We start from the raw sequence: 20,880 nt of genomic DNA, 5'->3' as shown, positions 1-20,880 counted from the left end.
TAAGGGACATCATTTAAGGGACATCCATCAATAAGGGACAGCAGCGGGACATGGCGCTGGAATAAGGGACTGTCCCTTCAAATAAGGGACACTTGACAGCTATGCTCAGAGGTCGTTACATAGAAGTGAATGTTAGCCTTGGATTATCCCTAACTATAAACACCGCAAGGTCCTGTTCTCTTGTAACAAGCGGCAGGTTCCAGAGTGCGCAGCTGTGCTCTGGCTTTCTTGAGGAGAATGTGGCTCCTATTTACCCAGCATGCTGCACTCATTAAAAATACCTGGCCGTAAATGAGGGGAAGGGGAAGCTTCCGGGTGCTTTGGCTTTTCCAAAATCCAGGTTCCCAGAACGGAAACGAAACGTATGTGTGTTTTGGGGGACTGCTGTGGTTTGACTGCTGAGCGCCTGACATTGTGGACCCAGCAAATCACGCAGCCCTTTGGGAAGCCCAGAAGGTGTCCCATGCGCCAAATGTCAGAGTCAGCACATTCCAAAATAAAAGGGAAAATGCAATGAATAAGAAGAAGGTGGTGACAATAATAATAATAATAATAATAATAAAGACAAGAGTAAGATATTCAGTAAAAAAAAAGGACAGCAATCGCTCTTCCTGATCGGTGCGATTTCTTCCCTTCCTGCTCCCCCCTTCCCTTCTTTCTTCTTTCAGCCGACAGGCAATCATTTACATGAGGCTCTCCATTATACGCCGAAATAACAGTGCAGTTTTCATTAACAAAAGAGACTGCCTCTCTCCTCTTGGTTTGTGTTGTCAAGATACTTTAGCTGAAATATACAGCGATTTCCAACACTTACCCTGCTTGTCACACTGAGAGTGAAATAATGGCTGACATTAGGAAGATTATTTCTCTGCAATAAAATTACCTTTCACAACATATTTCTATCTAAGTGGAAATGATAGAAATCATAGATTCTATTTTCAAATGGAGGGACGGGGTGGAGTAAAGGGAGAAGAGAATGAAAGCAACAGGATTTCTCCCTCCACCCCACCTCCCCAGAGCCAGTCTGGAAGGCAGCGCAGGGAAAGGCAGGCCTAAATGGAACAACAGAGGCCTAAATGGAAGGCCGTGGATTTGCCCAAAAATAAAGAGGAAGACCAAAAATGCTTTAATAACAGGTACAATAGATTCAAACGAGTGGCTCCCCTTTCACACACAGGGCAAGCTTAAAGTTTTGTGGGGCGCAAAGTAGGATTGGGGAGCCGGGGATCTGCCTTAATGGGCAATCCGTTGCAAAACTGACCTTATCAGCAGCTAGGAAAGTCAGCTGCAGGACTCTGCAGGTGTCCAACCAATTTGCACCAGGAAGGTGACATCTGAAATTATATCTGCTTAAGGCCTGGGATAGGGATGGACGGGGTGGGGGTGGGCAGCAAATTTGATTCAGTTCGCATTTAAAGGCGAACCTACCTCATCTGCACTTTTTGAAACAACGCCTGAAACAAAACATAGTCACCCTTGGAAATCCCCCCCCCCCCATTTTTTCCATGCAGCCAAGTACAAAAACACACATGCTAGGGGAAAGTGTGCCTAAAAATACATACAGTTGATGATCATTTTGCGGGGTTTTTTTGTTCCCAGCCCCTGTATGCATCAACAAAGTGCATCACAGGGTTGCCATATTTTTGAGGTTATAAAAAGAGGACACATTTGCCGACTTCTACTTTTAACTATGGATCGCTGTGATGACTCTACCCATGAAAATTACGACATGCTCTGGAAAAAGAGGATATATAGCAAGTCTGACGCCCTGCCCTGGTACACCCCTCCCCTGCCCCAATTTCACCCTTTTTGTGACATATTTTGTGACATTTTCGGTGATTTCCGGGCTCAGCGCTGTGCATGTGTGCACAATCACACATCTTTGGGATGTGCGTCAATCGCTCATGGCCTGTACATTAGTGATGACACCAGCCTTCTAAAATGTTTTGCTTGCTTTAGGGTTTTCCAGAATAACAGAGGTACGTTTGTCAAGGAATCCCTGATGGCTGCAGCTCTCTGTCCAAGGAGCCTGGCACCACTCATGTATGAAACGGCCCTCATTTCAAAACTAATCTTTAGTCAGACCAATGTCTGGATCAGACCAAGCACACATCTTGCCCAGCATTCAGTTCCCCAAATGCCTCTTGGGAAGCCCATGAACAAGGCACAAAGGGAGCAGTCTATTCCTTCCCAGAAACAGGTACCCAGAGATCCACCTGATCCTAGATCAGCCATCTTGGTTAGTAACCATTGGTGGACCTCTTTCTCCACGAAACCTGTCTGATCCTCCTTTAAAGGATCAGTACCAGTATTATGAGAGGCAGAGAAAAAGGTTTGTTTCCATTTTCTCCTTATCATGCATAATTCTATGAACTATCAAAATGCCTCCCTTTAGTCATCTTTTTTCTAAAACCAAAAAAAACCCCACAACTCCCCATATTTTTGCTTTTCCAGTATCTTTGGTCATTTTTGTCATATTTCTCACATTCAATCTGGGACCACAAGCACCAATAAAACTGCCTTGGGACTGGAATTGGTTAGCCTCTAGTGAGTTTCCTTGACAGACCACAGCAATTCCACCAGTGTGGCCATGTACCCTACTTGACAGAGGCAGTCCTCTATCTCAAATGCTACCAAAGAGGATAAACAACCCAAAGAAAGGAGAGCAGCGAGAGGGGGTTTAAATTTTCCCATCAACCATTTGCACCTGGACAGCGGGATGTGCTGGCACATGGGACACCGAATCTCAGGTCGCCTCTCTCACCCTATGGTGAGATGCACAGTGGTTGTTGTTTAGTCGTGTCCAACTCTTCATGACCCCATGGACCAGAGCATGCCAGGCACTCCAGGCTTCCACTGCCTCCCACAGTTTGGTCTTTACAGCACTGGACTTTCCTTTCGCTTCCAGGCATACCCGCAACTCAGCGACCTTTCGGCTTTGGCCCAGCTGCTTCATCAGCTCTGAATCTACTTGTAATTGTCCTCCGCTCTTCCTCAGTAGCATGCCTTCCGACCTGAGGGGCTCATCTTCCAGCGTCTTATATGCCTGTTGTCTTTGTCCATGGAGTTTTCTTGGCAGGGATACTGGAGTGGCTTGCCGGTTCCTGCTCCAGGTGGATCACGTTTGGTCAAAACTCTCCACTATGACCTGTCCATCTTGGGTGGCCCTGCACGGCATAGGTCATAGCTTCTCTGAGTTATTCAAGCCCCTTCGCCATGGCAAGGCAGTGATCCATGAAGGGGACGTACCTCGGGTTAAGTACTTAATTCGTTCTGGAGGTCCGTTCTTAACCTGAAACTGTTCTTAACCTGAAGACCACTTTAGCTAATGGGGCCTCCTGCTGCCGCCGTGCCGCCCGAGCCCGATTTGTGTTCTTATCCTGAAGCAAAGGTCTTAACCTGAAGCACTATTTCTGGGTTAGCGGAATGTGTAACCTGAAGCGTATGTAACCTGAAGCATATGTAACCCGAGGTACCACTGTATTTCTATTTAAGCTGTGCAACTATTTCTAACTTCCATCTATAAAGATTAATTCGCGTACTCCCGTTTCATTCATCCTTTCCCTTCCCCCTAATTTTTAAGAATGGCGCAAGTGGCTGCCGTAAATCACTTGTGCACGCACCTCCAGACTAGCATTCTAGAGAACAGAATCTCTTCTGTCCCCCTCCAAGAGTGTTTTTTGCATAAACGAAGAGCAAATAGTCTTGGAAAATCACCTCTCCACACACATCCACACCAGCCAGTCCCCAGGCATCCTTTTGTAGTTTAACCTGCACGAGGGGGAAATGGTTCTTTGCTCTGTTCAAATCTGACCACATTGCTGGCATTTTTCTGCAGCGCAAGAAGGCACAGTGTGTTAAAACTGCACAACCCCGCACCTCGGGGAAGAGATAGGGAGCCTACCTGCTCCTTCCCCAGCCACTGCTCCAAGTTCTCATAGTGTTAACTGTCTTCTCTTTAAATCCCTTCAGTTCTGCCTGCCACCGAGCGCGACCCAGATCACATTAGATTCCCAAAGCAAAGGGAACGGTTCTCATCTATCCGTCACCAAGGAGGCAGACAGGACCGGGGAACAACAAGGCATTTGTACCTGAGGAGGAGGACACTCCTGGGAAACAAACAGATGAGCCACCCCACGAATCCGAGCTATTCTCCAGAGGTAAACAGAACTGCATGAGAAACACGCAAATTATCAGGGACATCTCGGTAATTCTCCCTTGCTTCGAGCTGCTGGTGAGGTGGGCTCGGGGTCTGAAACACTACATTGTCCCAGGGGTCGAGCGTGTGAGAATGTTAACCCTTGGAAAAAAATAATGAGGATGTTGGGGGAAGGCAGGGGGAGAGCAGGGGGTGGGGGGGGGGAGAGAGGAGGCAGGCCCCAGCCTTGCAGAGACCTGCCGTTCATTTCACAACCACCACAACGTGCTGAGGAAGCCCTTCCCAAACCACATGGCATTATGCCCAAAGGCAGAGGCATGCTTCACACACACACACACACACACACACACACACACACACACAAGTTCCCCTGCTACATCTCTGTGAGAATCGCGGTCCTGCATGTGTCACTATCCCGTTTTATCAATGGAAATTGGTGGGTTGCTTTGAGTATTATGTCCCAAACAGGCATGTTTTCCCACGTAACAGGGATAAGGTTGCAGGTTTGATCCTTGTGTGGGACAACTGCATATTCCTGCATTGCAGGGGGGGTTGGACTAGATGACCCCCATGGTCCCTTCCAAATCTGCAATTCTATGATTCTAAGTGAGCCTCCAACTGCCCCATTTTAATTAAAAATGCTGAATGGTCTCATTCCAAGGGCAACTCGGGCTGCGTTCACATGGCAGATTAATGCATTCTCACAGTGTTTTCCTAACTGCTTATTTACATGTTATACAGTCGTACCCCCGCTTACGTATCCCTCCAGTTATGTAAACTTCGGTATACGTAAGGTGCAAACCCGGAAGTATATTTCTGGGTTTTTGCAGCACGCGCATGCGCAGAAGCGGTGTCTCCAGTTGCGAAAATCTCAGGATCTGGCCGGACCTCCGGAATGGATCCCGTCCGCAACCAGAGGTACCACTGTATTTAAGCTTTCACACAATGTAAAAGCCACTTCTGGACCAATGGTGGAACTATAGTGCATGTTTGGGACTCATTTCCATCTTACTTGCAAATGGATTTTTTCTGGAAGCAAAATGTGCACTATTTTTATTTTTAAATTTGCATACCGCCCTTCATCCGTAGATCTCAGGACAGTTCACAGCATAAAAATACAAGGTAAAAACACAAAATGCACAATAAAAACAAGAACAAACAGACAAGTAAACAACCCCCCCAAAAAAACAACAAAAAAAACAACCCTCCACTCCCACCCTCTACCACAAACACATTTTAAACCTTGCACTATATTCCACTATAGTTCCAGAAGCGGCTTTTACATCATGTGAAAGCTCAGATACAGTGAGGAACTTAATAAAAGTAATGACAATTGAATAAATTGCTGTGTGAATGCAGCCTCAGCATGTCAAAGCAACATTGTGTCCTGAGGGCCCTTACAGAAGGCACTGCCAGGCATAATGTTGGGAAATAAATGGGGGTGGGCAGAAATAAACATATAAAATGACATTTTAGAAAAAATAAATGCACTTTATAGTTAGCACTAAAATGATGCATTCCTAAAATTAAACACAATTAGCAAAATGGTCTAATTGTGTCCTTTGGTATGAAGTTCTTCGTTCTGATCTGTGAGTGAAAAAACTATATATACACAATATACTTATGTCAAGACCGAACCCCAGCACAAAGTATGCATTCCGCCTGTTGCTTTCATTGCTAAATGAGCTGCCTGAGCACATGTGGGACTGCAGACCTTCCACAGGCAAACCTTTGAAAAACATATGTTATAATTGTTGGCATCCCTCAAGGGACACTGAAGTGCTCCTCTAGAGATGAAGTCAAACGCTGGAGAATCACAGCGCCTGCTGTGGTTGCAGAGACCAGTAACTCATAATGGCTGCCTCCCACATTGCTTTTGCTGCGTTAGCAGCACCAAAGGGACCTCTCCAGGGCACAATCCTAGGCAGTGTGTGTGGAACTCCTGGGTTGCCCAGAGGACAAGACCCCCCTCTCAGCCTTGCCAGACTGCTCCAAATAAAAGCAGAGCAATGTGTTTGGCACCAGCTTGGCTGCAGGAGTTGCCAGAAGGAGGCATACAAGATACCACCCAACTGTCTTAGGGACTTCACTCTGAATTTGTGTAGCATTTTCTTCTCCTGCATCCCGCAAGGCAGCAGAGGTTTAGGATCAGAGTTTTCCTTCTCCTAGATGGACTACCTTCCCAGGTGGATGAGCCCCACCTGCCCCTCACTTCCCTCTACAGCACATGCAGAAACCACCTTCTTGACTGTTGGACCACCAAGCCAAACTCAACCCACCAGCTGTGAACTTTGGGGTGAGGAGTCTAAGAGCTTTCTGGACAAGAGCTTTTAAGACAAGGTGGCTGAGTGGCTTCATTCTTTTCTGAAGCAAGGAGTGGGGGAAACCGCTCGTCATTGCTGCAGCAGTGTCTTGGCTTCCTGCAGCAGGTAGCTTTCTAAGTGGGAATATAATGCCTCATTGAAAAAAATGCTACATCACAAAACGGTTTTCCAGGCTGGAATAGAATGCACAGTAGGAGTGGCTCTACATCATGTAACACCATTCCCAGAGGGTATTGGTTCCAAATGCTGTGAGCCTCCTCCAGGAAGCCAAAAAAGCCAAGCCAATGAAACCCTCATCTACCTATCTAGAATTGCTCCAATGTCTTTATCCTGGCAATATGTTGACTGTTAACTGTTTACACGGTAGAAACTTAAGCTTATGAAGCCTGTGATGCAGTGCAAATGTGGAAGGAAATATTCGTGCACAAAGAACCATGAGCTCATACTTGAAACAAATGGTTGGTTGTTGTGAAGAAATGGAATGGGCAGCCCAGTTTTCCCTAGATTCTACCTTGGAATATGTATTACAAGGTAGAGTTCGTTCAGCTGGTTTTGGTGACAGCCATGGAGTAAATCCAAGGAAATCAATGGACTTTCCCCCCCATGAATTCCAATGGATATGTTCTATGTCTCAGTTGGTGATATTGTACTATATAATAAAATTATGAGGCTGTCGTCATGCTGTAGTTCCTGTGGCAACCAACAGGTAGCCACAGAAACTCCAGCATGAAGACAGATTCACAGGTGAGCACACAAGCTGTATGGGTGGCAGCCAGCCAGGTCAGCTGTTTAAAAGTGAGAGCCACTTCAGAGTGTGGTTCGACAAACCACTCTCTGAAGTGCCTCTCCCCCACCCAATAAACATCGCTGTCATGGCAATTAACAGAGTGGGGAGGTGCTTCAGAGAGCGGTTTGCCAAACCAATCTATGAACGGCCTCCCACCCTCCTTTAAAAAGGGGTGGGATGGGGTAAACTGTGAATGGAGGTGGACTTGGGGCAAGTAGGGAGGATTTGGGTGAGCTGGGAAGGGATGGGGTGCAGCAAACTGTGCGAGGTGGGGTGAGCTGTGATTGGGAGGTTTGGGAAAGCCGTGAGGGAATAGGGGGTGGGTGGGTGTAAAGAGAGGGTGATCTTTTTCAGGTGTAAAGGGAGGATGGGTTGTGGGGAAAGTGAGATTGGCAGGTAGTCAGTACTGGAGATCAGAGTGGCAGCCCCTTTGTTGTTTAGTCGTGTCCGACTCTTCATGACTCCATGGACCACAGCACGCCAGGCACTCCTGTCTTCCACTGCCTCCCTGTCTGACTCTCTAGCTTTCTCCATAAACCAGCACATGTTTGCAATTTGGTCTCTGGTTCCTCTGCCTCTTCTAAATCCAGCTTGCACTTCTGGGAGTTCTCAGTCCACATACTGCTTAAGCCTGCCTTGTAGAATTTTAAGCATAACCTTGCTAGTGTGTGAAATGAGTGCAGTTGTGCGGTAGAGCATTCTTTGGCATTGCCCTTCTTTGGGATTGGGATGTAGACTGATCTTCTCCAATTCTCTGGCCACTGTTGAGTTTTCCAAACTTGCTGGCATGTTGACTGTAGCACCTTAAAAGCAGCATTTTTTAAAATTTTAAATAGTTCAGCTGGAATAGCATCACTTCCACTGACCTTGTTATTAGCAGTGCTTTCTAAGGCCCATTTGACTTCACTCTCCAGGAAGAGAGTGAAGAGGACTTCACTCTCTCAAGGTCAGCAACCACACTACCTGGGGTGTACGAGACATCCATATCTTTCTGGTATAATTTCTCTGTGTATTCTTGCCACCTCTTCTTGATGTCTTCAGCTTCTGTTAGGTCCTTACCACTTTTGTCCTTTATTATGGTACTCTTTATACGAAATGTTCCGTTCATATCTCCAATTTTCTTGAACAGATCTCTGGTTTTTCCCATTCTATTGTTTTCCTCTATTTCTTTGCATTGCTCGTTTAAGAAGGTCCTCTTGTCTCTCCTTGCTATTTTTCGGAAATCTGCATTCAATTTCCTGTATCTTTCACTATCTCCCTCACATTTTGCTTGCGTTCTCACCCCCACTATTTGTAAGGCCTTGTGGGACAGCCACTTGGCTTTCTTGCATTTCCTTTTCATTGGGATGGTTTTCGTTGCTGCCTCCTGTATAATGTTACGAGCCTCCATCCACAGTTCTTCAGGCACTCTATCCACCAAATCAAAATCCACCCAATCTAAATCTGAGATATTTTGTTCAAGTTACCGGGATGAAACTTGATCTTGAAAATATGAAGAATTTTATTAAAAAATTTATGCAATAAATATCATGTTACTGGTTTCACATCTTCATCTCTTTTTCCTTTTTCCTTTTGCTATATGAATCTCTAAATAGTTTACACTGATGATTCTAGCTTGCTAACCTATCATATCATTCAATTAATGAGTTCATTTTCCATGACTTGTGAAGCAATTTGCAACATCGAATTGCTGAATGCACCTCTGGTGAAAATAACCTTCCACCACCTTGCAATTAACAGAATGTTCAGGTCAGTTCCATAATTCCATTTTGTACTCCCATTACCATTTATAAAAGAAGAGCAGTTTCTGCAGGAGTAGAAACGAGCACATTTCCTGCCACTGCTCTCAGGAATGGTGGTGACTTCTGTGCTTGTTAGAAATCACTTGCATTTCGATAGACCATAATCCAGGGAGACCAGGTGGCACTTTAGCTTTTTGTTTTCCGAAGGTTAAAAAGGAAAACTATTTCATAGGTTGTAGGTTAAGGCTGCAGCCTTCGAACCTTTATTTTGAGGAATATCCCATTGACATTCCATTCCAGGATCAGAGTGCACAATACAGTTTGGCTTGGCCTCATTTTCACTGAGTTTTTGGAAATATGTAGAATCGTAGGACTGATAGGGATCTCGAAAGCTCCTCAAGTCCAACCACCATCCAGAACAGGAAATCCACTACTACAAGTTTTGCCCAGTCTTTTGGAACGTATTCCTTGCAGCCCCACCCAAATCATATGTGGTCAGAAGTGATTCCTGCTGAGACTTTCTAAGCAGGATTAGAGACTTTCACTTAGAGTGGCCGTGCGTCCTATTTTACAGAGCACGGTCCTCTCTTTCAGCAGTGGCTAGCTTGCGACCCTCTGGTTGTTGTTGGAAATGGTGACCACATCTTAGCTCTCCCTGTTCTCTGTCTGAAGGGTTGTCCTGCCCAAATCTGGTTTAATGCTAAAGATCTATACAAGCAAGTGTGGTCCTTGCAGTTGCCCACCCACAGTTAGCAGCACATGCACAGCAGACTGAGAAGGCCCACAGGTCGCAGTCTTCCCCATTAGGGTACTATGTATTGCGTCTCCATTTAAACTATAGTAATTAAATATTTCAGATTTTTGCATCGATACAGATCCATTGGCACATGCTAATCATATGCAGACCTGTGTCCTCTTTCTTCAGAGACGCCAGGAACTGAGCCAGAGGCCCTTTGAGTGCAGCTCATGCGCTGTGCCATTGAGTTGCTAAGCTAAATAGTAGAACAATAAAATAATATTTGGAACAAATTACTCCATTATAATTAGGCACAGATAAGTCCTGATAGCTTCATTTGAAACCGGGACCTTGGGCTTACCAGAGTATCAGTTCAAACATTTCCCCTAATGCTTTTGATTCTATCTCTTCAGGGGAACAGGGAAATAGCTTTGCTGCAGCAGGAGAGCTGACATTGACAAAGCACATGGCAAAGTGTGCTAACTCTTCACTTGAGCAGGTGTAAGAAGGGACGTCTGCACACTCTGCCAGTAAAATGTGGGCTTCTACTGCCATGCAGATACCATGAGGAGCATCACAATAAAGCATGAATCTCTCTCTGTGTGTGTTTCGTTCACTGGACACAAGCCGATGGAGATTGACATTCATGCCACCTGCATTTGAGTGTCACTGCCCTACCAGCTAGGGACGCAGGTGGCGCTGTGGGTAAAAGCCTCAGCGCCTAGGGCTTGCCGATCGAAAGGTTGGCGGTTCGAATCCCTGCGGCGGGGTGCGCTCCCGTCGTTCGGTCCCAGCGCCTGCCAACCTAGCAGTTCGAAAGCACCCCCGGGTGCAAGTAGATAAATAGGGACCGCTTTCTAGCGGGAAGGTAAACGGCGTTTCCGTGTGCGGCTTTGGCTTGCCAGAGCAGCGATGTCACGCTGGCCACGTGACCCGGAAGTGTCTCCGGACAGCGCTGGCCCTCGGCCTCTTGAGTGAGATGGGCGCACAACCCTAGAGTCTGGCAAGACTGGCCCGTACGGGCAGGGGTACCTTTACCTTTACTTGCCCTACCAGCTATTAAATCAAGGCTTGTTTGCACCTCTTAAGGTTACGTTTCCCCACCACCATTTTGCAAGCAGGGCATCTCTGTGATTCAATTCCAAATCTGATATAGACTTTGGACATTCCGAGGTCCAAATTGGCTTCCTACCACCACCACCACACCACCTTTGCCTCGTAAGACTGCTCAAGAATCCTATGACAGTATCCTTTTTGAGGCGAGGGAAGCAGAACTGTTCACAGTATTTCAAATGTGGTAGCTTGTGGACACAGAGAGTGCAATCCATTTCAGATGCACACAGCCACACACCAAGATCTTCCATTCTTGCATGCCTGATATGGTAGCCTGCCCAGCCCATCTTCCAGTTCCTTGACCTCATCTCTTTTCTTCCTCTTCAGTAGTCTGCGCCTCTTCCTGTGCCTTTGTTACATGGCTCCCAGCAGAATCATCTTCATAAAAACTATTTGATTAAAGAGGCTCTCTCAACAAACAGGAGGTGTGTACAGCAAAACAGGACAAGAGTATTAATCAGAGGGTAAATGTATGGAAACGGTGCACAAAAGCCAAGCAGGTTGGTTTGTTTAGTCTTCTTTCACTGTTGCGCATCTTCCTAAATCTGCCTTTCCTGTCTGAGTCAAGGTATTGTGCCCGACGGTATTGTTGCCTTCAAAAGCCAAGGTCAGGTTGAGGTAAAGCTCAGAAAAGATGCAAGGGCAGGCAGCTCTATTCTGCGACGGGAACTTTTGCTGCAAGGTATCATCCCGAGGTCACCGGTTTACACCCTCTACGATTTTCGTAAGTTCCTTCATTAAAAATTGAGGGTCGACCACAGTACAAAACAGACTGGCAAGCTGGCTTGAAATTTCTATCAATAATGGATCAGTTCCTCTATACTGGTTTCTTTCCAATATGACCCTTCGTTATTTTTAGCACAAAAGAGGGTGTATCTAAATACACAACTCTGCTGAAGAGAGAGGGCAGAAAGAGAAGCCATCACTCAGCTAGACTCAGTTGAACCACCATCTTCCTGAGCTGCAGACTGTGACTGTCAAAGATGGTGCACCTGAACTCCAAGAACAGGCAAGACATTCCCATTTAAGAAAATAATAATTCAGATGCTGAGTTACCCTGGGTTGGCTAAGTACCGCCTTCTCCCTCCAGTTGTATTGGACCACAACTCCCACCAGCCTTTGCAGCACACCCTATGGTTGGGGATGATGGGAGTCTGAGTCTGGCAACATGCACAGGACAATGGGTCCCCAATCCCTGCCTATTCGCTGAAATACCCACTGAGACAAACAGTAGAGGAGAATTTGTGCAATAAATTCATAAAACAGCCATGCATGATCAAAGGGGATTGGCTGAACTTTCACATCCTGCCACAAATCCCTCGGACTTGGACTACACCAAATATCACCCAGTTTCACTTTTCAAATGAGAATTTATTGATCTCAATGTGTTTGAAATATTCCCTGAAAGATGTTTTCCCTGTCCTGTAATGTGATATTGTTTCCTACCCCAACTACTACTTCTGTTGTTCTGTTCACCTTCTTGTGTTAGTCACATGGGTGAGCTCAACCAATCAGGGATTGTGCATTGAATGAGGTGGCACCACGATGCCATGCAACCAACACGATTTAGCCATGTGACGGAATAAATAATGGTGAGTGACATCAATCAAAGGAAATGTAACTGAATCATCTACCATTTTCACATGGAATTGGGGGTGGGGGCTAACCATAAAGGGGGGCATTGTTTGAAACTGTGACAATAAATTGTAAGTAGTGTTATAATAATGGTAGCTTAAACACTGAACTGTAGCGAATGGAATCAAGGAAGTATTCAGACAATGCTCTTCTTGCTCACATGCTCAATTAGATAATATGTTATCTGTTTTATTTTATTTCAATTTGTATCCTGCCCTTCCTCCCAACAGAGCCCAGCGTGACCATGCAGCATCTCAGCAAGCTGTTCCAAATCTCCTGAAACCAACCATCTTTCAACTACTAAACAATGTTTACATGGGCAAATACAACGAGTGATCTGAGTTACCATAGAATTGCCTGGCAACCACTTTGCAAACCCTTCCACAATTATCCACTGGCCTTCATGCAAGTGAAGCCCCCCACCCCCCCACCCAACCAGTAAATGCACCAATTGATTTTTTCCCCTGTTGGCATCTTGTCTCTTTACCACAGGTGCCCCCTGCTACAAAGATTTCTATAAATATTTACACCCACAGTGAGAAAATGCCCATACGTTGTATGCTAGAGGAACTTCAGCTGACCTCGAAATCTCCACTTATGCCATTGAATTGAGTTTGCAACGAGGTGATCTATTGAGGCTTGGAATCATTCAGAAACCTGGCAGGTGGATCACAGGTAAATGCTAATAGCGAGGGCAGGGTTGCCTCTTGTTTTCTTTATATAATCCTTTGTTGCTTCTCTCCTGTTGCTTGGTTTCTCCCCCCCCCCCCATCCATCTCTTCTTCCTCGTTTGTTCTGCTTCTCATGTTTGTTTCGGCCCATTACCTGACCTTTAGGCATGTGCCTTGTTCCAACTTGATGTTACTCTCCCAGGGAAATGTTCTGCTCGTTCCAGATGGGATTTGTGTACCTGAAAAGGGACACTAGGTGAAAGAGTCGTTTTCAAGGGTGTAGAAACTCGGGGTTTAGAATTTCTCAGCATGCAAAGTGAGGGTGGGGAGGAGGACATTGATAGTCTTGTTTTGCTACAATTGCCTTCGGAAATCAAAGCGTGTGCAATAAAACAGCCCTGCGATGAAGCATATCCCGGTGCAAATGCGGCCATAGTTAAACTGAACAGCATTCATTATTAAAAAGATAAAATTTGTATTTCAAGAACTATTGCTTTTTAATTGCATAGCTTGGTTCGGGCCTTTCAGCATCAAAAAATAGTTTGGATCGGACTCATCCCAAACACTCCATCAAGGACTGACCGTGTCCGAGGAACGGAGCATCACTTAGTGCATTGATGGGGGAATGGTGCACCCAAAATACTAGGCAAAGGTTTAATGCTGTAGCATAGAATATTGTGATGTCATATAAGGTAAAAAGGTAAGGGACCCCTGGACGGTTAAGTCCAGTCAAAGGTGACTATGGGGTTGCGGTGCTCATCTCACTTTCAGGCCAAGGGAGCCGGCATTTGTCCACAGACAGCTTTCTGGATCACGTGGCCAGCATGACTAAACCGCTTCTGATGCAATGGGACACCAAGAGGAGTGCCAGAGTGCGCGGAAATGTTGTTTACCTTCCTGCTGCAGTGGTACCTATTTATCTACTTGCACTGGTGTGCTTTTAAACTGCTAGGTTGGCAGAAACTGGGATGGAGCAATGGGAGCTCACCCTGTTGTGTGGATTCGAACTACCAACTTTCTAATCAGCAAGCCCAAGAGGCTCAGTGGTTTAGACCACAGAGCTACCGATGTCATATATACTGAGGCAGTTCTTTTCAATTATCGACTGTTGTGTGACTTTTAACTGTGAGAGCAGCAAGTGTGTTGTGTTATGCTGCCACCTGCCTCAGAGCCAGTCTGTAAATATTAGTCTCAGATACAAATTCACATAAATATGTTTCAGTAACATAAGTATTACCTACCTCTCTTATGGGACGCGGGTGGCGCTGTGGTCTAAACCTAGGGCCTAGAGCTTGCCGATCAGATGGTTGGCAGTTCGAATCCCTGTGACGGGGTGAGCTCCCATTGCTCGGTCCCTGCTCCTGCTAACCTAGCAGTTCGAAAGCATGTCAAAGTGCAAGTAGATAAATAGATTCCACTCCAATGGGAAAGTAAACGGCTTTTCTGTGCATTGCTCTGGTTCGCCGGAAGCGGCTTAGCCATGCCGGCCACATGACCCAGAAGCTGTACGCCGGCTCCCTCGGCCAATAAAGCGAGATGAGCGCCACAACCCCAGAGTCGTCTGCGACTAGACCTAACAGTCAGGGGTCCCTTTACCTTTTTACCTCTCTTATACATTCAATCTGACAAGAGCAAGCACAGCAAGTAATGTAAAAGTCATGTTATTTTTCAAACTTGGTTTTTCTGGGGGGTGGGGGAGAGAACTTTTCAAAAGGGTCAAACAACCCAGGGCAACTTCCACACAACATTGCAAAGTATAATTACTACAACTGGCCCAGACTGCCTGTGTTTAGAGACCTCAGACAGAGATGTGCATTCATTTTATCAATAAATGAAAGACTGAGCAAATGGGCCTGCTCACTTCAACTTTCATCCGTTATGAAATGAAGGCCATGGATACAAATGAACACAGGGGGACAACTAGGTATGCACCAGGTAAATCCAATGCAGACTAGTGTTATTTGCCTGGAAAGAAAAACTTGCAGAGCCATTGCCAATGTGTGTGAACAATACTGAGCTACAGGAGATGGACCAATGGTCTGACTTGGTATAAAACAACTTTCTATGTTCCCAGGTTATGCACAACCATAGCCCCAGAACCCTATTCAGGGAGAGAAAGGAATAAGAGTATATGCAACACCTGTTGCCTACTGTAGGAAGAACGATGCCTCTGCATTGATCAAGCTTGGCAAAAATGAAAAATGAAAAAATCCCGGGCCTTCTGCTTGAGTCAAGAGAACAGTACCTACGTCATGGTTCTTGTTCTTGTTTAAAAACCCATTTTAAAAAGTTGTAAAAAAATGTGCATTGAATGTGCTTTAAATGTACAGTGTGGATGTCACCTATGGATCACATCCTGGCTCTCTGTTGCTGTGCCCTCTTCCCCAAGCGAAAAGGACTTAACTTTGGGAAGAGAGGCAACAGGAACTAAAGCGATCCCATTGACGCAGGATCGGCCCTGCAGGTGGGCCAAAACTCACTGCAGTCTCTCCCCCCCCCCCCCCGCCCACTCTTCTGGGTTGGCAACTGCCTCTTTAATTTCCCAGAATGCCCTGGAATAAGGCTAAATAATGATGCGACATTGTGCCCATGGCATTCTGTGGCAACCAAAATGGCAGCCCTCAGGTGGGAGCAGCCGCTGTGAGCTTTGTGTCCCTTGACATTCGCTGCATGCACATGCGTTGAAACATGATCTGCATGTACCAAGGACATTAATAATAATAATAATAATAATATATTATTTATACCCCACCCATCTGGCTCGGTTTCCCCAGCCACTCTGGGTGGCTCCCAACAGAATTAATGATAATAACAACAACAATAATAACAATAAAACATCAGACATTAAAAGCTTCCCTAAACGGGGCTGCTTTCAGATGTCTTCTAAAAGTCAGATAGTTGTTTATTTCGTTGACATCTGATGGGAGGGCGTTCCACAGGGCGGGCGCCACTACCGAGAAGGCTCTCTGCCTGGTTCCCTGTAACCTCGCTTCTCCCAGTGAGGGAACTGCCAGAAGGCCCTCGGAGCTGGACCTCAGTGTCCGGGCTGAACGATGGGGGTGGAGACGCTCCTTCAGGTATACTGGACCGAGGATCTACAGCTCATAATCTCAAGGCATGAAGATACAGTCAAAAAGAACACAGGGTCACATGGTAGAGCAGGTGAAGGCAAATATGTTTTACGCACCAAAAGCCAGAACTGGACCAAGATGGAGGAAGGCAAGCTGTTGCACAGAAAGATGTTCCCATTGCATTGGAAAGACACCTTCCTGGCCATCTGGGTCTCTCTCTCTCTCTCTCTCTCCCTTTTCTGCCTCTCGCTAGCGCATGCAGTGAGGAGCATTCAAAAGCAAAAAAGCAGATGCAAATGCAGATGTTGCAGTTAAGACATAATATATGACATGCTGGTTGTCTGCCAGGGATTTAATGAGGAGTTAAAACGCCGTAGGCACCATTTAGTGAGTGTGTATAATGCACTTCACAACAGAACAGTTTCCCTTTACTTGCCCTTAGGAGAAAAAGCCAGTTAAATATTTTCTTTGCTTTCTTCTTTCTTTCTCTCTCCCCCCCCCCCCCCATTTTTAAGAGAGAGGCATTAGAGTTGGGTTGGTGTTTTGTTTTTTTTAAAGAGAAGCATTTCCCTTTCTTCCTCTTTCTTCTTAACTGGAAAAAGGGATGCACATCTGTTTCATTTAGTGCTGAGATGAAACAGGATGGGGCACATTTCGCGAACATTTCGGCCCCCTGCAAAAAAACCCCACGCCACTCGTGTCAGTGATTTTGAACCCCACCCTTGTTAATTGTTGGGGGGAGGGATTGAGTGCATCTAAATGTACGCCTCCGCCCACACTCTTCCCCAACTGGGAAGGGAGGTCAATCTTATTCACATCCTAAAGAAAACCAACCTAATTCATCTGCAGTCAGAACACAGTTGAGAAATGGATTGCACCCAGGTCCAAATTTTGTGGTGCATACAGTAAAGTACGTTTTATGGGGGAAATGGGGACGAAAGTGCATATTTTTTGAGGAAGGGTGCATAGAAAAATATGCACTCAATTTAAATGTGTGTCTTTCATATATGTGTTTATTTTTAATCCACAGTAAAAGGGATAGGGGGACGCGGGTGGCGCTGTGAGTTAAACCACAGAGCCTAGGACTTGCTGATCAGAAGGTCAGCGGTTCGAATCCCCGCAATCGGGTGAGTTCCCGTTGCTCTGTCCCAGCTCCTGCCAACCTAGCAGTTCAAAAGCATGTCAAAGTGCAAGTAGATAAAGAGGTACCGCTCCGGTGGGAAGGTAAACAGCGTTTCCGTGCACTGCTTTGGTTCGCCAGAAGCGGCTTAGTCATGCTGGCCACATGACCTGGAAGCTGTACGCCGGCTCCCTCGGCCAATAAAGCGAGATGAGCGCTGCAACCCCAGAGTCGTCTGTGACTGGACCTAATAGTCAGGGGTCCCTTTACCTTTAAAAGGGATAGGACAGACTCCTTATTGAATGCTTGGTATGGAGGTTTGGGGAACCGGACTAGGAACTGGGAGATCAGGGTTCAAATTCACACTCAGCCAGTGGCCAACTCCTACCCTACCCTACCCCCCCTACCCCGGGTTGTTGTGAGGATAATATGGAGAGAACTTTATAGGCCAGCATGAGCCCTTTGTAGGAAAGACAGGACATAAATGCAATTAAACAAAAACAAAACTGACATGGAATGGAAATAAGCTGATAACCCCAACCTGTTGGTTGGCATCTATCTGTCTTGGGAGATGATGGAAGAGTGCACCTTTGAGGGTCAAATAATATCTACAGTGCCTGCTGTGGATACAGGAGAGTCATGTTTTGTTGCAGCTGGGGCAGATGAAGGCGTCCGCTTGAGCTGCTGCAGATGCATTGTGGTGTTTCTTTTCTCTGTGTTCTTCCCAGCGGTCATTCCTCCTCTGGTCACTGCTAGAGATGCACGACCTGACTGTCTCTCTCCAGGCACCGCGGTCATCTGCAAGGGGTTCCCACATGGCAGTGCTAATGTTGCCAGCCTTCATGTTGCATGCTGTTTGCAGGAGAACCATGATTTTGTCCCTCCTATAAAGAATCCGAGATTTGGAAGGCAACCCTCTGCTGGTTTTGGAAGCCCACTGCTGCCAATGAATTTCGGTGGATATGGATGGTTTGGAAGCTGCAGCGAGGGTGGAACGCTACTGTAGACTGCTTACAGATACAACTGGCAGGGCTCACCTAATACGAATTTTGAGAGAACTGCAGGTGCTGCCAATTAGCTCCTGGGCCCATTTCAAGGTCTGATCTTTAATATATGTCCCACAGAGGACCCTAAGGTCCATGAATAATAATAGCTTAAATGTCCTGGGTCCTAAGGAAGCCAGACTATCCTCCACCAGGGCCAGGGCTTTTTCAGTGATGGCTCCAACCTGGTAGAATGCTCTGTCACGTGAGACTAGGGCCCTGCAGGACTTGACTCTTTCCACAGGTCCTGTAAGACAGAACTATTCTGCCTGGCCTTCAATTTGAATTAGCCTGATCCTCTATTCCCTTTTCCCTTTCCTCTTCTATGAAGAAGCCCTTTCTGGGACCCCACATTAAAATTCTTTCCTGGTCTCCTTGCTGGCCCTAGTAGGACCAACTTGGCCAATTAGCCCTGGTGATCATTTGATGTTTACTGTCTATGGGTTTTGTTTGTTTGTTATAAATAAATAAAATTATTATTATTATTATTATTATTATTATTATTATTAGCCATAAAAGGCTTGGGGAAGATGCAGGGGGACATATGCAAAAAAAGGAAGGAGAGTGGGGTGCTTTCCTGTGTGTCCTACACACACACACACACACACACACACACACACACACACCCCACACCCTGTCCCTGGCAACTATCATTCTAAAAACCAAACTTTGCAAATATCCCGTATGGTGCTGCCTCCTTTTTACAACCTCTAAGGTGTTGCATTGAGAGTAATAAAGGATATAGAGAAACAGCCATCACAGGTTGTTGTGTAACAATATAGGTAATTTAATATGTCTTAAAGTTATCTGTCTAGCATCTCATCTGTTGGTCACCTTTCCTTGTTCCAAATGAGGTACAGATACCCCAACTGATCTTGGTAATGGGGATAATTCTGACCTGCAAGAAGTTCTTGGGGATACCAGCTCCTGCAGAGGCCACGTCCAGCAAGTCATGCTGCTTGTTGTTGTTGTTTAGTCGTTTAGTCATGTCTGACTCTTCGTGACCCCATGGACCAGAGTATGCCAGGCACTCCTGTCTTCCACTGCCTCCTGCAGTTTGGTCAAACTCATGCTGGTAGCTTCGAGAACACTGTCCAACCATCTCGTCCTCTGTCGTCCCCTTCTCCTTGTCCCCTCCATCTTTCCCAACATCAGGGTCTTTTCCAGGGAGTCTTCTCTTCTCATGAGGTGGCCAAAGTATTGGAGCCTCAGCTTCAGGATCTGTCCTTCCAGTGAGCACTCAGGGCTGATTTCCTTCAGAATGGATAGGTTTGATCTTCTTGCAGTCCATGGGACTCTCAAGAGTCTCCTCCAGCACCATAATTCAAAAGCATCAATTCTTCGGCGAGGGATGTAATGGTCTCTCCATTGCAACTCCCCCAGTTTCTCATTTTCCCAAACTTATATTTGTTTCTCCACATTTCCAGTCATTTGCACTTAAAAAAAAAAATCCATTTTAGAGTGAATGTCGCCTAATAAACATATTTGTGTATGCAGTGTGTACACTTTTTGCAAATATTTTTGCCCAAGATTGACTGTCTCTGAAGGAGCGAGTACATAGCTTGGGGGCACTTCTAGATGCATTGCTGTCACCTGAGGCTCAAAGAGCCTTGGTGTCCTGGAGTGCCTCCCATCAGCTCCGCCCCTATCAGAACAGAGGTAGCCTAACTTCTGTAAAATCTAGGTTAGATTACTGCAATGCTGCCTCTGAAGACGGTTCAGAAACTTAAGCTGGTGCAGAATTCAGCAGCCAGGTTGCTCACCAGGGCAAGAGGGACTGAGTGCATTGCACCAATCCTGGCCTGACTGCACTGGCTAACAAATAGTTCCCTATTCAAAATGCTGGTTTAGACCTATAAAGTGCTTTCTGGCTCAGGACCTCAAAGATCGCCTCCCCGCATATGAACTGGCCTGGACTCTGCAATCATGATCGGAAGCCCTTCTTCATGTGTCCCACTCCATGGACACACTAGAGCAGGCCTTTTTGGTGGTGGCTCCTTTTTTTAGAATGTTCTCTCCGGGGAGGCTCGCCTGGCACCTTCATTGCCAGCTTTGATTTATTTATTTTAACAGCTTGTATACCACTTGGCTACAATCATCTAGAAACAGTTATACATACAGGCATGAGGCTAAGATGTACCTGTTTGCCTCGGCTTTTGGTCATTAACTTAGATCATACCATGGTATGATTTCTTGCCCGCTTTGTGATGTCCATCTTTCATTAGGGGAGGGTAGAATTTGTTCTTGTTGGATGAGAGCACTTTTGAGAGCATTATTCCACTGTAATGTGATTTTTCCCCCATGTGAGTTTTCATTTTAAAATGATGTCAGGCTTTTTTTGTATTTCATGGATTTGTATAGGGGACGTGGGCGGCGCTGTGGTCTAAACCACAGAGCCTAGGACTTGCCGATCAGAAGGTCAGCAGTTCGAATCCCCGCAATGGGGTGAGCTCCCGTTGCTCGGTCCTAGCTCCTGCCA

At 46.0% G+C, this 20,880-nt stretch overlaps 1 long non-coding RNA gene across 1 annotated transcript; it reads left to right on the top strand.

The window, feature by feature from the left end:
- The first annotated feature begins 3,979 nt into the window (after nucleotides 1-3,979).
- LOC114598029 (uncharacterized) lies at nucleotides 3,980-18,854 on the top strand. Its single transcript, XR_003706948.2, has 3 exons — nucleotides 3,980-4,160; nucleotides 13,033-13,171; nucleotides 18,087-18,854. It is a non-coding gene; the product is annotated as an uncharacterized LOC114598029 (long non-coding RNA).
- Nucleotides 18,855-20,880: the final 2,026 nt, after the last annotated feature.

The sequence above is a fragment of the Podarcis muralis genome, chromosome 6, assembly GCF_964188315.1.
Source record: "Podarcis muralis chromosome 6, rPodMur119.hap1.1, whole genome shotgun sequence".
In the NCBI taxonomy this organism is placed as follows: domain Eukaryota; kingdom Metazoa; phylum Chordata; class Lepidosauria; order Squamata; family Lacertidae; genus Podarcis; species Podarcis muralis.
Note: the sequence above shows the minus strand (reverse complement) of the source record. Positions and strands in the feature narration are given on the sequence as shown.